At 35.7% G+C, this 18,081-nt stretch overlaps 1 protein-coding gene across 1 annotated transcript in view; it reads right to left on the bottom strand.

Moving 5' to 3' along the window:
• Positions 1–598: 598 nt before the first annotated feature.
• Positions 599–18,081, bottom strand: part of HTR1B (5-hydroxytryptamine receptor 1B) — a 35,940-nt gene continuing 18,457 nt past the window's right edge. Inside the window, exon 2 of the mRNA XM_055113904.2 lies at positions 599–673. The gene's annotated coding sequence lies outside the window, so the exon portion shown is untranslated. The remainder of the gene's footprint in view (positions 674–18,081) is intronic.

Raw genomic sequence — 18,081 nt, forward strand, 5'->3', positions numbered from 1 at the left:
TCATTTTTAATGATCAAAAATGTTTGACATTTCTTGTTTATTTGAACAAAATGTGTCATTCTTTATATTTTTTTAATTATACAAATAATTCCTAAGGTAACCTTCTGTTTCCTTCACGAATAGACTATATTCATTGGGTTCTGTGCATCTTGCAGAAATAAATAATTTATTAGGTTGTGCAACATTTTCCATTTGGGCAGTATGTTAGCTCATTTTATTCAGCTTATATTTCTGAAATTTTACATTAGGGAGTCAGGTGTAAACAACACAGACACACGTACACACATACACACACATACACACAGGGAGAGAGAGACAGAAGAAATAGATTAAATCACTCAAGACAATGGCAGCTTATTGTGTAAGCAGAGCACAGTAAAACATACTAGATAAGAGGCACACAACTCAGAGATAATGTATAAATCTTTATTGAAGTCTTTAATGCTATAAACACAAATCCAGAGATACATTATTCTATTTACAATAAATCTACCCAACTTGACATTCTTTGTAGTATATAAAATCTCAAAGAAAGCAAAAATGTTAAAAAGATAATAGGAGGATGGGCATGATGACTCACGTCTGTAATCCCAGCACTTTGGGAGGCCAAGGCAGGAGGATCACTTTAGGCCAGAAGTTCAAAACCAGCCTGGGCAACATAGCAAGATCCTGCCTGTACAAAAATAAAAAGAAACAACTTTAGCTAGACATGGTGACATGCACTTGTAGTCGTAGCTACTTGAGATGATGAGATGGGAGAATTGCTTGAGCCCAGAGGTTTGAGGCTGCCACGAGCCATGATAGAACCACTGCATTCCAGCCTGAGAGACAGAGAGAGATCCCAACTCACACACACACACACACACGCACACACACACACACGATAATACCAGTCTTAAGCAAGTTTTTCATAATGATATTTATTCTTTAAATATATTTATCTTTCAATATGAAATATCTTTCATGCATATGTCTAGCCATGGTATAGACAAAACTACAGAATTTGGCACAGCAGTTACAAATGATTATTTCTCCAATTGTGATCATTAATTTTATGGGTTCATTTGACTGGGCAATGGGGTTCCCAACATTTGGTCAAACATTATTCTGGGCGTTTTTGTGAGGATGTTTCTGGGTGATAGTAACACTCGAATTGGTAAATTGAGTAAAGTGGCTTGCCTTCTCCAATGAGTGTGGGTCTCATTTAATCAACTGAAGATCAGAATAGAGCAAAATGGTTGCCTTAAGAGGATACTTAGCCTGCCTGACAGCTTGAGCTGAGACATTGATCTTCTCCAGCCCTCAGGCTGGAACTTAATCATTGACTCTGAGTTCTCAGCCCTTCCAACTTGGACTAAATCTTATATCATGACTTCCCCTGTGTTTTCAGCTTGCCCACTGCAGATCTTGGGACTCCAGCCTCCACAATGATGTGAACCACTTTTTTACTTTATTTCTCTGTGTGTGTGTGCACACGCGTGTGTGGGTGCGTGTGTTTGCATGTACAATACAGATTGATATAGAAGTATATATTTTATATACATATATAGACATATTTAGTTCTGTTTCTCTGGAGAATCCTAATACTCTTACCTACTTAAGAGTTGCTTAAAGTAAAACTAAATGATTTCCTTTGCATTGGAATCTCACAAAATTGTAATTTTCTACAAGTCTTCCAAGGCAGGTGGAGGGACAACAAAAACTCCAAAACATAAGCGAAGTCAATTACATCAAAATGTGAAACACATCGCAAAAGTTAGAGAAACAGTATGTCCTTTTTTTTTTTTTTTTTTTTTTAAGATGGAGTCTCACCCTGTCACCCAGGCTGGAGTGCAGTGGCACGATCTCAGCTCACTGCAAGCTCCACCTCCTGGGTTCAAGCAATTCTCCTGCCTCAGCCTCCCAAGTAGCTAGGATTACAGGTGCATGCCGCCACACCCAGGTAATTTTTTTTGTAATTTAATAGAGACAGGGTTTCACCATGTTGACCAGGCTAGTCTCGAACCCTTGAGCTCAGGCAATCTGCCTGCCTGTGCCTCCCAAAGTGCTAGGATTACAGGCGTGAGCCACCATGCCCAGCCCGAAACAGTATGTCTTTACCCATGTTTTGTGCTCTCTATATTCCTTAAATAGTTAGTCTATTTGCATGGAAAAAAATGAGTTCTCAAAGATGCTACATAAGATGTTACTTGAACTAAAAATAGTTGTGGCTCCTAAAACAATATTACTATTGCTCATTTTGTAATGGGAGGTAAATTTATAGAGGTAGAATCTCATATCTACTTTCTTGACTAGAAACTTGAAACTGATTTCAAAGATCATTTACCTGAAATGAACAGGATCTGATCTGTTTCAAGAGTAACAGTATTTCTGGAGTTAGATACATTTATTCCCAAAGGGCTTTTCACTTCTACCACTTAATGTGATGTAGCCCTGCCATCTTCCAAATTTTAGCTCTTGGATTTTCCATCTCCTACAGAGTAACAAAGTGTGTGTGTGTGTTTGTGTGTGTGTGTGTGTGTGTGTAATTTTAATGTTTCAAAGCATTAAATTACTTTTAGGAAAATATCTATTTTTAGATACATAGAAAAATCAAGAGTTAAAATATCTGTTAGTGAAATTTTCTGCCTATCTATTAAAAATTAGATATCTGCCTAATAGTAATTCAACACATTGAAACACTTTTTTTATCTGCTAAGATAACAACTGGGAACCATCATTTCTGATTTCTCAAATATTATTAGTTACAGTGTTGCTTGTCTTAAAGTCCATACTTGGATTCTATATCCCATGACTTAGGTGAACTTGCCATCACAAACCAAGTTTTTAGGGACCACTGTTTCTGCATCACACCATTACTTAGCCTCAGTACTCCAGCAAATCATTTTTAAACAGTACATTGGTATGACTTCTTTTTTAATGGGTGACCACACATAATCCTTTTATAACAATTGCTTTATTTGAATGCTTTTGCCGTTCAGATTTCCAGATAAATGCCCTTCTACTAGCCTTCTGTGATCCTCCCCACGAGCAGCCTTATTTTGTTTTTCTCCTTTTCTTTTACTTTCATTTCTCTCCAAAGCCCCTTCCAAATCTTTCACCACTATTACTTCTTGCCTTCTCTCATTTATAGCATCATCAATTCCAGGCCAATTCCTCTCTTACTACTTTTTGCCCAGCCCTCTCCTCTGTCCCATAAACACCCTTCAGAAATTTTTTTCAAACACTCTTTTGACATCTTTCATTCATATGAAACCTGATAACATGGTATTTTTCACAAATGGACTCTATGTAACTCACTTTTACTTCAGCGAATATTGTTACCCCCATCCTTCAACAACTTCTCCTTTTGGAATTCATATAATTTGATAATCCACTCCCTTTATTTAATTTGTGCTTCACCCTCTGGGACACTCTGCTAAATTGCCTAGTGCTTTACACATGTGGCAAACAGATTGTGTTCTTGCTGTTAGTGTTGGTGGTGATGAGTGGTAGCGGTGGTGGTGGTGTGCTGGAGATGATATTTAATTTTGCTTTTGTTTTACTCACAATTCTATTCCTGAACAACCTGTTAAAGTCTTGGCTTCACAACATATTTTTTTACATTCACCAGTGACTTTGATCTTAATTACACTTCAACCTCTCTGTAAAATCACCCCCAACTGTTATTTCTTTAAAACCTTGAACTCAAATCAAATCATTTGGCTCTCATTATCTTCCTCCCTTGCTGCTTTGTTTCTTGTGTGATAGTCACAACATTGAAAGATGTCTCTACCACCTCGAGTATCCCTAGGACTTTTTATCTTCTGCTATTCCCACATGGCATCTCCCAGGTCAGGGTACAACTCAGTGTCATTTTTCTCTGCTCCTACTGTTAGACTGTCCAGCTTTTCTAGAGGAATAAAGAAATCTCTACTGAAGACACTGTACTCACCCATTCTGAGTCTTCAACTATTGTTGAGTAGAGTTGTATTAATATGTTGAATCTCATAATTTCCCTCAGCCTGTCATTCCAAGCCTTTTTTTTAAGTTTCCTGGGCCCTCTAACCCTACTCTGTCCTCTTAATTAAAAGCAAATTACCTCCAATCCTCCTCCACTGAGAAGATTGAAGCCATCTTATGTGAGCTCCCCCATCTTTCCTCTTCTGCAACTTAACATTTTCGTGTATCTATATCTTCCTTTATGTTCAATGTACTATCATCATAAAAGAGTTCCTGGAGGGAGTCCCATGGCATCTAGAGGTTAAAACAACATAGGGCTAAGAAGCCACCTTAAGGGGCCTCTATTAGAGGGCTTGAGCCTCACACTGGTTTGCATACATAGAATTTAAGAGATCTGGCATAAATCAACCAACAGAGGCTGCAAGCAGGGGAAGGACAGAGTTGGGAGCAGAGGTGAGGGGGAGTAGAGACTTCCCTCAGTCTCTGTAACAAGGACATCTTTCAGAACCTGCAGTGGGATGTAGTGAGGAAGCTCCCAGAGATAAATTTACTCCCTTCTTAGCACCCTGGAAACTGTAGGCCTCAGAATTAAGGCCTTCCTGGAACTCCAAGAATGAAGTGGGTAGTTTCCCCATCTCCTGTGACTTACAGGAACTTAAGGGATTTGGGTATTGTGAAGCTTTTGCCCACAATCCTGTGCCACAGATGCACATCTGTAGGAGTCCTGGACCTGACCATCAGGCCCTGTGTATCAGGTGGAAACAGAGCCAATGTCCCAAGTTGGATGGAAGAGAGTGGGTCAATTGGGAGTCTTTCTCACTTAGCAAGGGGAGCTCCCAATATTAGAAAGCTAGGGCACTGCACCCCAAGACCTCTGACTTTATCCCTGACTTCTTAAGACTCACCTCAGGCCTGATAACAGGTCTCAGAGTGACTGGATAATGGCAAACCTGGCCGTTGCCAGGGAATGGCCAGCGTCGTCTGGGAGTCTGTTTCTCTGAGAACTTTGTCGAAGCCCATGGCTGGAAGGAGAAACTGAGAAGCTGAAGAATTCTTCTTCCATATGAAGTTACCATGCTTTGTCTACACCTTCCATATTCTTCAAGGTCCTATAGTAATATGTTCTCAAATTCTCATCCTCTGTACCACTGACTCACACTTTCCCTTCTGCCTACCAGATTCCATCCTCTTAAAAAATAACCTATACTTCTTGACTTTTGAATGTCCAATCTTTACTTCAGCTGCTTCCATTTAACCAAAATGTTTAAAGTGATAGCATGTGTGTGTGTGTGCACATATGTGCACCCATTTGTATTGGGTATATCTGTATGTGATATCTATATCTTAGAAAGGAAAAAGAAATCTCAGAACCCCCAAACAGATTATGCCAAAGGGAAAGTTAAGCCTACAGATGGAGTCACTTAAAACTGCCATCTTTTTTCCAAATTAATAGCTGCTACTTCACAACCTTTGTCAAAGCTTTATATACATCAGCCAGACTCCCATGAAACAGACAATCAGGCATCTCCAGATGCTTTCTGGCCTCAAAATCTTTCAATATGTATATCTTCTCATAAAACAAGAATGTGTCAATTTAAAGATCTGTGATCCAAGTCTAGCTCCTAAAACTAAAGCCTTAGATTTCACATTGATTGATACTTCTCTTCCTAGGTACAGAACAAAGACAAGATCAGTCATTCTTCTGCCTATCCGCCACTACATGTCTTCCCCACATTAAGGAAATGTAAATACTAAATCTCTTGAAAACCCCTTCAGCTAACATTGGCCACAGAGGCATCTGTGACTCCTATTTTTTTCCAGGCACACCCTCAAGCTCTGACTTAATGAACCTCCATAGATTGAGACTCTTGCCTTATCACTCATTTCAGTTAACAATCTATATCTATATTTGTTTAATCTACTTCTTCAGCTGTAATCTACTTTATATCTAACCCTCTTTCTTACTTCCTCTTCTTATCTTTCCCACTGCCCTCAATTTCAGGCCCTTATTGCCACTGTCTTAAACTATTTAGTATTTCCTTCAGCTTCTGTTTTCTCTAATATGTTTCACATAATGCTGACAGAATTATTTTCTAAAACAAAATAATTGTGTTAAATGGTTTGCAAGTGACAAAAACACAACTCAAACTAGTTTAAACAAAATTTAGGAATTTATGAATCATAGAGTGTGTTGTTGGACCAAAAACAGGAATATATCTGAGCCTCCAAAAATCATTAAAATTAAAATATTTTAAAACATCAGAATACCTTGACTATATTTCATCTGTTTTCTCCTTCCCATGTTGGCTTGATTAATGTATTACTTCTTCGTATGATGCTTCACTTTTCCTGTTCCTTGTGGCATCAAACATGGTTTTGTACATTTCTTGAGCTTTGTTGCTTTACTGTGTAATTTTCTAAGTTTCAAGTCCAATATAGGAAGAGATTCATTGGCCACCTAAGTGTCCACCCTTTGAATGAACCAAGAGTGATCAGGAATTGAGTCAGTTTATAACATGGTTGCTACAACAACAATAATATATAGTTTTTACCAACAAGAGAGAAGAGATGGGGACAGGTGATCTCAGAGGAAGGAAAGGGCCATTTCCAAAGGAGAAAGTTCAGAAGAAAAACAATAGATCTTCGATACATTTGTATTTACAAGCACTTTTTACAGCAATTGACGCACAATAAGTATTCCATACGACTCCTGTTTCTTCTGTTCAATTGTCTTTAGTAGCTTCAAATTACCTTCTCAGCGCACCACATTTTCCTAAATTTTATGTAAGCTAGTCAGCTAGAATAATGGCTAAACCAATGTAATACATATTAACATAGCCTTTATATCCTGCCCCTTCCGTTCTCCACTCCTGCTGAGCAAACACAGGTACTTTCCTGTGTTAACATTAAGCTTCACAGTCAATGCAGTTTTCCCTAAGATGGCTGTGTGGTATGCTGGAAGGATTATGAGGACTGGAGCCTCAACTCTAAGATTTGTAATCAAGTTCTACTAAACCGTAAAACCAGGCAAGCCAGGGCTCCCCACAGTACAGTGGCATCTGCTTTACAGGATTACTTCAGATATTGAGATAACTGTGAAAGGACATTGTAAATGTTCAAGCAGTTTCAAATATTAGCAAGAGGCAGCAAGTTCCTAAGGTGAAATATGGCATAATGGGAAAAGCCTCAAAGGTTTGAAAAAGGAACTATAGAAGAAAAATACAAAAAATGCTAGACAGAATACATATAATTCCAAATACAATGAGAAAAAATGAGATTGTTTTTGTTCTGGGAAAAATAGATAGGATTTTTAAAATAAATATAATTCTTCATCTTTTTTTAAAATGTAAGAAATGCGAAAATAACATTGCCAGGAGAAGACCAAGAAATGGTAATAAAAATATCCTTCCTCTTCAGCTATGGTTGTACAGAAGATGATAGCTTTCCTCCCATTTAACTTAGGCAAGACTGAAGGACTCAATTAGTAATGAGTAATTATGAGTTATCCCATAGAGAAATCACAATACTAGTAGCTGGAAGATTCAAGGCAAATCACTTATTATCTCAAGTCTTGCGTTCCTCACATGGGTTAAGAAAGAAGGGACTCAATAACCCATGATATTTCCTCAAGATCTAAATCACTATTACATAGAAACCAAGTATTACAAGTAAAACTGAGAATTCAATATCTATACTATGATAGTCACAATTATACTATGCACAATAGACAATGCAGTTAAAATATTTAACCTCAGGGTTTTAATAATTCATCAGATTATTATAAAATAGTAGAGATTTTTTAGAGTTTTGTTTTCTTTTGTCTCAGATTTTTTCTTCCTTTTTACTGAGCTGCAGTTTTATTGAGATCAAATTTCCTGTTTATTTATTCAATGTTGTTCCCTCTAAAAAAGTATTTTATTTTGAAAAAGCAAGGGATGCTTTAAAGATTTGTAATCTAAAATATAGCATTCAATTTCAACTATTAAGTTTAGAAATAAACATAAATTAAATTTAACTTATACTTTTGAATTACTATATTCCATTTTCAATTAACATTTTTTCAAAATTTCTTTTCTGGAATTATCATTTCATACAGTTTTTATATCCATGATATTTTCATTTTAGTTACCATGTTTTCTTTTCACATAATAAATGAGATGAGTACAGAAGAAAAGTAATATTTTCATAAAATATCTCAGAAAATATACTATTACAAATACCAAATATCACTATCATAATGACTCATACCTCAAATCTGTTTATTTAACCTCTGTAAAATTAAGGTTTCCATATTTTTATGGTTTGATATTTGTGCTTTCTAAATGGAGGTTATCTTAATTTCAGAGGAGAAATATTGGTCCGTGAATTTTTTAAGAAATAGCAAAGTGGGAATACACAACATATAATATAAATGTAGGTTGTTTTCTGTTTAATAAGGTATTATAGCTGGGCTTCTTTACCTTTTTTTCCAGATATTTTTGAGAAACTACCCAGAGTTACTTCAGAAAACCACATTGTCTTTCAAATGCCTTTATATAAATAAGGCTTATGTAGGAAAGCCTTTTGTATTCTCAAAACAAACAGACATATTTGCTTCACCTTGTCCTGGAGTACCAGTAGACAGACTACATATATTTGGAGCACAAAGAGAATAGGGGTAGCAAAAAATGTGTATATAAAAATGTATGTCTCTATTTATAAAGAAATTTAACATTTAATGTTTCAAAAATGGAAAAAATTAAACCTCTGCTCTCCTTTCTCACAGCTCTGTTATCACCAGTATGGAACATATATGTGCATTCACATGGTAGAGAGGAAAACGAGACAGAAACACTTTCTGTGCTATGTTTCAGGAACCTACTGACATTATTCTTAACCACCCTTCCTTTGAAGCATTCTTGTTTCTTGTCTCATTCACTTCCTTTTCTTTGTTCCTTGAAATTTGAAAACAAGATTTTCATAAAATAAACTGTCAGAAAGAAAACCTGTACATTATGGTAGTTTTCAAAAGCTATTCAACACCATGTAAATACAGTAAGTGCACTTATAATCAACAAGAAGCAGCAGAAAATTTTCTCAGTGATCTGTAGAGATGACTTTTATTTTTCACAGATAAAAGAAGGGAAAATAAGTGATTTCTCTACCTGACATCATAGTACTTACAGAACTATTAGGTGAAAAGAATCCAATTCCAATAATATTTGAAAGGCAACTAGACAAGCTCTATTTAATGTGTCTAATAAATGTACATTTTGAGTGGTTATTGATATAGGAACTTCTGGTTCACCCACGTTTCCCTTAAAAAATTAAAGGTTTTGGGTTTGTTTGTTTTTTTTACTCAAAGCCTATACCAATATTCTTAGTAATGATTTCTTGCAGAATTGGCCTCTTCCCATCCAAGGGGTACAACAGTTTAAGAGATTAAAATGTATTATTTGGACAGATTTAGTTAAAGTAACAATAACAACATACACACACACACACACACACACACACACACACACACACAAACCCTCCTAATGCTATCCAAGTATCTGTTGAAAAATTCATTAGGGTTTTTGGCAGCAAGAAAGACACTAATAAATATTAAACATCTGATAGGACCAAACACTGGGAATAGCTTTCCTCATGTAGTCTTTGCAACCACCCTGTGATATGGTTATAATGGTCCATATTTTATATCTAAAGAAACCATGGCTCGATAATAAGTTGTCCAGCACAAGTAAGTTGCATAAACAGTAAGTGATAAAGCAGAATTGCAATTCAGATTTCTCTAGCTATAAAATTTGGATTTGTTAACCAACACTACTGGTTTTCTAGTGTTCGAATTTGTAGCGCTAACATTTAAAAAAGAGGGACAGGGAGAGAATGGGAGAGAGAAAGAGCTACATAGGATTGCCACACTCTCCTTTTACCAAGTGTATTTAGCCATTAAAAATCAAATGAGTGGTTTGTTTCTCTTCTTAAGCTGAAAAATTATAGAAAAGCAACAGAGAATTTTTTAAATGTTCATTTTCTGCAAAAGAAAGAGATAATCTTGTATGATCTGCAGATTCCAAATTAAGTATGACTGCTAATATTAAATAGAAAGTGAAAAGAACAGAAGAACATAGGATAAAGTACCAATACAACTCAGAAAATATCAGCAAAAATTGCATGGAGAGATTCACCATGAAAAAGAAAAGCTGCATTGCCTACTTATTCCAATACAGGCACTGGTGTTACCAGGACTGTTGAAAGAAATCCTTTACACTAATTAGCTCCGGGGAACAAAAATTAAGGTCTGCATAAAAATCACATAGTTCATCCAGAGCCATATTTTACGACAACAAATGTAGTCATTGGAATATAAAGTTTTGAAAACTTATTTAGCCCTTCCTTCTCCTTCAACACTACAAAGTGTGGTACAGGACAATACAATCTGAAGAGGCTATGGACAAAATGCAGTTTAAGAAGAAACTGAAAAATGCACAAATGTCTTTTATAGTGAAAGCCTTAATGCTTTATTCTAAGATCAGGGAGAAGACAAGGCTATAAGAAGAAATATGGAACACTAATTCTGAAACCAATTTATCTGTATACTAGGGTTGAACAAGTAAGTAAATATATTATACATAATGAGAGGCAGGAATCTCACCAAGAGAGAAATAAGTTACAAATAAGAAAAAGGAGATGCTAGAATAAACATGATGACATTGGATTAAAGTCAGAAGTATCAATACAGACCAATTTTTAAAATATATTTTCTGATAAGTAGGTACAAAATAAATATAGATGTATGTATGTAGAAATAAATACACCATTCTCCAATAAAATGAACCAAAGCTCCTTAGAAAAGTGGTTGATTCTAGGGCTGGGCAAGAGAATATACGAGGTTAGCCAGGAAAGTCTCATGATGCCAGAAAGTATGAATGACCTCCCTACCCCCACAAAAATAATGAAGAAATATCAAAAAGGCACACGAACAAATGTGAAGGAGCTCTAGATGGCCAAAGTTGGAACAACTTGAGCAAAACAGTAAATGTCAGTAGTTGTTTTATAATCCAAATAATAAAATAAATATTATGAATTTATATAAATGAATAAATAAAATAGGAGAAAAGTAATATCATATCTTCACAGAAGAATTCAAATTAATAAATGTAGAAAGAATGTTAAAAGGGTAGATCTTATATTAAGTGTCATTACCACAAAAAACAAACTAACAAAAAATCAAAAACAAAAACAAGATGGCACAAAGAAGTTTTGGAAGGTGTTGGGTATGTCTATTACTTGATTGTAGTGATGGTAATACAGGTGTATGCATATATTCAAACTCAAATTGTACACATTAAATAAGCATAGTTCCTTCTACATCAATTAGAACCACAATACAGCTCTTAAAAAATAAAAGCACAAGTATTTATTTTATAAGAAAGAACAAGGAAGGGAGGAAGGAAAAAAGGAAAGAGGAAAAGAAATAAAGAAAAAGGAAAATAGAAAAAATTACTATAAGAACACCACAGTAATAATTGCCACAGGCAAGATTCTCTAATAGATACTAAAATCAGCAGGCAAAGTTTAAGAGAAAACAGGATATCTGCATAGTCTCAAGTATGTTCCTTCAAATATATATAAATTATAAAGGAAATAAAACAGTAACTTCATGATAGAGAATCCTAGAAGACATCACTTTAGCCAAATGGTCAAGGTTAACATTAACAGTAGCACAAACTGATACTATGTATCCCTTAATATAATGCACTGAGAAGGGCATAGGGTCACGTCTCCTCCATGGCATTTTTCCCAAAAATGTGTAGCCTCAATCTAATAATGAGAAAACATCACACAAAACCAAACTGAGAGACACTCTACAAACTAACAGGTCAATATTCTTTGAACATGTCAAGGTCATGAAAGACAAGGAAAGACTGAGGAAATGCCCCAGATGGGAAGAAACTAAGGAGATGTGGAAGCCGAATATGACCTAGGATTCTGTATAGAATCCTGAAAGTGAAAAAGGACATTAATGCAAAAATTTGTAAAATCCAAGCAAGTTCTGTGCTTTAGTTAATAGTATTTGACCAAGGGTAATATTTTAGTTTTGATACATTTTCTATGGTTACATAACATGTTCACATAAGTGCAAACTAGGCAAAGGATATATTAGAACTTTCTTAACTGCATTTGCAAATGTTCTGTAATCCTAAAATTATCTCAAAATAAAAATAAATCTTAGAATTAAAATAAGTGAAACAAACATATTCATTATTTAGTTGGTGGCACAATCACATAAATAGGGACCAATACAAGTGAATTTAAGATGCTGGATAAATATATCAAAGACAACAACAAAATAGATGTTTAAGCAATCATTTAGCAATATCATAGTTGCTACTCTGAGACTGTTGCATTGTTAATATAGGATAAACCAAATGACAAATTATTTGAAATTCTATCAACCCCAATGTTCCTGAGAGCTAGGCTTTTCAGCGTGAGATAACAGAGAAAAGAAAGAAGGTAAGTACATAGCCCTACTGCCCGAATTTGAATTAAAAATAGCAGTATGAACTCGCCGGGCGCTGTGACTCACGCCTGTAATCCCAGCACTTTGGGAGGCCGAGGCGGGCGGATCATGAGGTCAGGAGCTCGAGACCATCCTGGCTAACACGGTGAAACCCCGTCTCTACTAAAAATACAAAAAATTAGCCGGGCGTGATGCCGGGCGCCTGTAGTCCCAGCTACTCAGGAGGCTGAGGCAGGAGAATGGCGTGAACCTGGGAGGCAGAGCTTGCAGTGAGCCAAGATGGCCACTGCACTCCAGGCTGGGAGACAGAGCGAGACTCCGTCTCAAAAAAAAAAAAAAAAAAAAAACAGTATGAACTCATGACAATTTAAACATTTTTCCTCTACTTATGTCCTGTAAAATCTCTAGAAACTGATTAACCCAGCAATAAAGAACACTCGAAGCAAATAGATAGGGGTCTCCAAATATTATTTCCCACTGAAAGGAATCAGGGTTCTTTGGAGAAATAAATGATTTCAGGTCTGGCATAGGACATGTATAAGATACAATTAGAATAGATAGTCATGCTAGATAGCAAGATGGGACAATGTGAATATCAGTTGGAATAATAACTTCAACTTTGTAGCAGTGCAACAGAAGTTTCGTAACAACGTAACTCCAGCAGGACACCTCCATATGAATGGCTTTCCATAGCACCACACTGGGCAGATTGCCAGCAAGTTCTACCAGCTTAGCACCACAGTGACTTCTCTGTCATCTGGTGAGCCTATGATCGCCAATAAAGGTCTGGATCTCAGCCTGGGCTCTCTTCCTTGGGTATGTATCTGAGCCCAAGTGGTAGAGACTGGTGTTTATATCTATTACAACTACATTCTTTAAAGTAATGCTTACTTCTTACTATCTCATGGCTCATTATTACAATGCCTTGTTATAATTAACAACTGTTCATATTAATATTTTCCTATGCAAGTTAATGTGTGGTTTCTGTTTCCTGACTGAGCATAGAGGAAGTGAATGATAGTATGAATGGGGCCAGATTGGTCATGAGTTGATAGATGTTAGGACTGCGTGATAGCTCCATGTGGCTCTTCTACTTATGTGTATATTCAAAATTCTTCATAATAGAAAGACAGCTAAAAGCAGCTTTACATTTTTTCTGTAATGAGCCGTATAAATATTTATACTGAGTCATAGAAAAAAGACTGTAACGAGTTCTACTCAAGTTTTGCCTACCAAGTGAGTTGTACCAAATTTACAAAAAAAAAAAAATAGCTTTCAGAAATCTTTACACATCAGAATTGTGGATAAGGTATGGAAAATGTAAATATACATATATAGTAATTGAATTATTTAGAGACCTAGGAAGAAATGAACTGCATAGTCAAATTAGCATCATTCAAGGGAGGCTTAATTAAAGAGAATATTGTCAAAGGTACAAGCATTGTGAAGATACTAAAAGCAGTTGTTACCAAGCCTATGGCCCATAGGTAGAGGTGAGAACTGTTATCAGAAACAGTTGTAGAAAAGGATATCCTGAAAGATTGTAGAGTACAACAGTCTGAGGTGACACCATAGAAAGTTCTTGACTTCACTCTCCTCCCTCTTTCAGATCTATGCTGAACCTAACTGGAAACTGGGTGGCAAGAGTTGATACAGTCCACACAGGTCGGCCTCCTGGGCAGAGATCAGAGTAGGACAGGATGAAGAACACATCTGGAGGGTCAAAGAGAAGCTATGACACAGGGTAAATACTTAAAAAGTACAAATAATGAATGATATTGGGTTACAAAGGAAATGATGAGGACAGAGAACAAGAAACACTATATTGTTGCGCATAGTAGCAAACTAAGAAATTAATATCCAATGTAGTAGAATGTGAGAAATATTATGTAAATTTATGAAGATGACGACCAAACCAAAAACACAATCTTTGTCAAATATCAGAAAAAAACACATCTCTCCAAGCCAAAAAAAAAAAAAAAATTGCCAATGGCGTTTCACAAATGTCGTAGTCACCTAAATACCTACCAGCAAAATTTGAGGGACTGTTTTTCCCATAGTCTTACAGAATGTGCTATATAGCTTGGATTTTTTGCTAAGCTTATATGTAAAAAATGATGTCTTAATGTAGCATAATCCATTTTCTCTTTATTAATTTAGGATACAGCTATTTGTGAACATTCTACTCCATTTTATTGGTCTATTCATTTGTAAGCATTATCACATTATAATTATACAAGACTTTCAATATGTCTTCATACCTGGTAGGACTAGTTTCCCCATACTTTTTATAGTTTGAAGAACTTTCCAAAATATTACATTTTGTTTATTTTTTCATATGAACTTTAGCTCACTCAGTTAAAAAAGAAGCATGTTGGATTGTTTTGTTTTGTTTTGTTTTTTGAGACTGAGTCTTGCTCTTGTTGCCCAGGCTGAAGCGCAATGGCAAAATCTCGGCTCACTGCAACCTCCGCCTCCCAGATTCAAGCAATTCTAATGCCTCAGCCTCCCTAGTAGCCAGGATTACAGGTGCCTGCCACCACGCACGGCTAATTTTTTTGTATTTTTTAGTACAGACGGAGTTTCACCATGTTGGCCAGGCTCCAGGCTGGTCTTGAACTCCTGACTTCAGGTGATCCACCTGCCTCCACCTCTCAAAGTGCTGGGATTACAAGCGTGAGCCACCACACCTGGTCGCATGTTGGTTTTTATTAATGACACTAGGTTAAATTACAAAATAACTTAGAAAAAAATGACATCTTATGATTGCTATGTCTTCAGAACATTGTTACAAACATCTATATATGCAAAAAATTCCACTACTGAGAATTCATCCTGAAGATATGGCACACATGTGTGAAATGCTATAAGTACGAAACTATTCACTGTGACATTGTTTGCTATAGCATGCCCAAAACCAACATAAACAAAGTCAAAAGGCTAATGACACCATGAGAAAAATATTGACAACTGCTGGTGCAGACAAAGGGTTAAACTCTTTAACATACAGTGAGATTTCTATACTGCCATGAGAAATCTCAATAACCCAATTTAAAAAAAAAAAGAGTAAAAGACATGAAGCAACAGCCTCCCTTCACACCAACTTTATTTATTATTCAGGATTCTTCAGGGAAACAAAATAGGATAAATATAGATATATAAGAGGAAATTTATTATGGGAATTGGCTCATGCAATTACTGAGGCTGAGAAGTCCCACAATATGTGGTTTGAAGTTGGAGGATCAGGAAAACTGGTCGTGTAATACAGTCTGAACCTGAAAGCTCAAGAACCAGGGGAGCTGATGCTGTAACTCTCAGTTTGATTTCAAAGACCTGAGAACCTGGGGGGCCACTAGTATAAGTACCGGAGTCTAAAGGCCCAAGCACATAAAGTTCTGATGCCTGAGCGCGGGAGAAGATGGATGTTCTAGCTCCAGAAGAGAGAGAAAATATACTCATCCTCTGTCTTTTTCTTCTGTTTGGGCCTTCAGTGAAGCAAATGATGCCCATCTTCACTGATGAAGACAGAATTTTACTCAGTCTACTGGTTCAAATACTAATCTCTTTAAGAAACACCCTTACAGAGACACTCAAATAAAATGTTTTACCAGCTTTCTGTATATCCTTTAACCCAGTCAAATTATAACCTAAAACTAACCATCACATCAACCAAAAGCAAAAAAACAAGCAAACACAAATAGCCATTTAACAAATGAAAACTTGCTTATACTGACTCATAATAAGATAAATGCTAATTAAAACTACACTGTATGAGAGTATCAGAAAGACTGATATCAGACTGTATTGGTGAGGCTACCATTGCTCTCATATATTGTTGGTAGTAGTACAAATTCTGTGGGGGACAGTGTTGAAATATGTTTCAAAATTATAAATCAAATACCCTTTGATTTAATGATCCCACTTATGGGGATGTATTATAAATATGTATGTGTACCATAAACATATACATATATTATCATATATCACATATTATATATAATTTTTAAAAAAAATCATAGCAAGAAATGAGAAATCGTCTAAGTATCTATCTGTAGATCATTACTTAATTAAAATATGGCACTTATCCATAATGCCATATTATGAAGCTATAAAAAGAAATGAAGAATCTCTCTATAAAGTGAACTAGGTTTTTATTAAAAAAAGGTAGCTATGTACAATTATTGCTCCAAAGAAAATAAAATAGTTATAACAAAACATGTCCATATACTATACATTACAAAATGCTGATGGTAGAAAAAAATCTAAATAAATATGAAACATACTATGTTCATGGATTGAAAGATTTAATTTAGTAAAGATGCAACTCTCCCCAATGTGATCCACAGATTTAATGCAATTTCTGTCAGAAACTGGTAGACATAAACAAGCTTATTTAAGCTTATTCGAGCTTGTCTTGTGTGCAAAGACAAAGGACCTAAAATAGCTAAAACTATTTGATAAATAGCAATAAAGTAGAAATAATCACTCTACTCAATATCAAGGCTTACAATAAAGCTACAGTATTCAAGTATTCAATAGAACAGAACAGAGAGCTCAGAAATCATGTGATAGAAGTATAGCCAATTGATAGCTTTTTAATTTTTTCCTGCTCTGTTGCCCAGGCTGGAGTGCAATGGCACAATCTCGGCTCACTGCAACCTCTGCCTCCTGGGTTCAAGCAATTCTCCTGCCTCAGCCTCCCAAGTAGCTGGGACTACAGTCATGCATCACCACACTGGCTAATTTTTGCATTTTCAATAGAGACAGTGTTCTGCCCTCCCAAAGTGCTGGGATTACAGGTGTGAGCCACCGTGCCTGGCCACCAACTGATTTCTTATACAGGCACACAAGTGATTCAATAAAAGAAGGCTAAATAGCTTTTTCAACAAATGGTGTTTGATAAATTGGACATTCATAGGCAAAAAATTGAACCCTGATCTAAACCTCACGCCTTAGGCAAAAATTACTTAAATTTGGCCACGAAATTAAATATAAACCATAAAAGTATATTTTTTTCAAACAAATCATCTGAAGAAAATTTTCAGAACTTATAAATGGAAGAGTTTTAGACATAACACCAAAAACATAATCTGTGAAAGAAAAAATTGATAAAATGGAACTAATCAAAATTAAAACTTTTATCCTGTGAAACCTCATATAAAAATGATTTTTAAAAGATCAGCTACAAACAAGGATGAAATATTTGCAAGCCATATATCAAACAAATGTCGTATATCTACTATATATGTAAATATATATTTATCAAAATTCTGTAGTAGAAAAACAAATTATTAGCTGGGCAAAAGAAATGAACAGACATTTTACCAAAGACAACATGTAAATGGCAAATAAGCACATGTTAACGTTACTAGCCGTTAGAAAAATTTAAAGTACAATAAAATATTACTACATGCCTATTAAAATAGCTAGAAGAAAAAGTGGTGACACCAAATGCTGTGGTCATACACTGTGGTAGGAATGTAAAATGGTACAGCCACTCTGGGCAGTTTTTCATAAATCAAAAAGGGCACATATCATATGACCTAGTAATTGTACTGTTAGGTATTTACCCCAGAACTCTGTACACAAATGTTCATAGATGCTTTATTTCTAATAGTCAAAAAATTTAAATG

This window comes from Pan paniscus, chromosome 5 (genome assembly GCF_029289425.2).
Source record: "Pan paniscus chromosome 5, NHGRI_mPanPan1-v2.0_pri, whole genome shotgun sequence".
NCBI classification, from domain to species: Eukaryota; Metazoa; Chordata; class Mammalia; order Primates; family Hominidae; genus Pan; species Pan paniscus.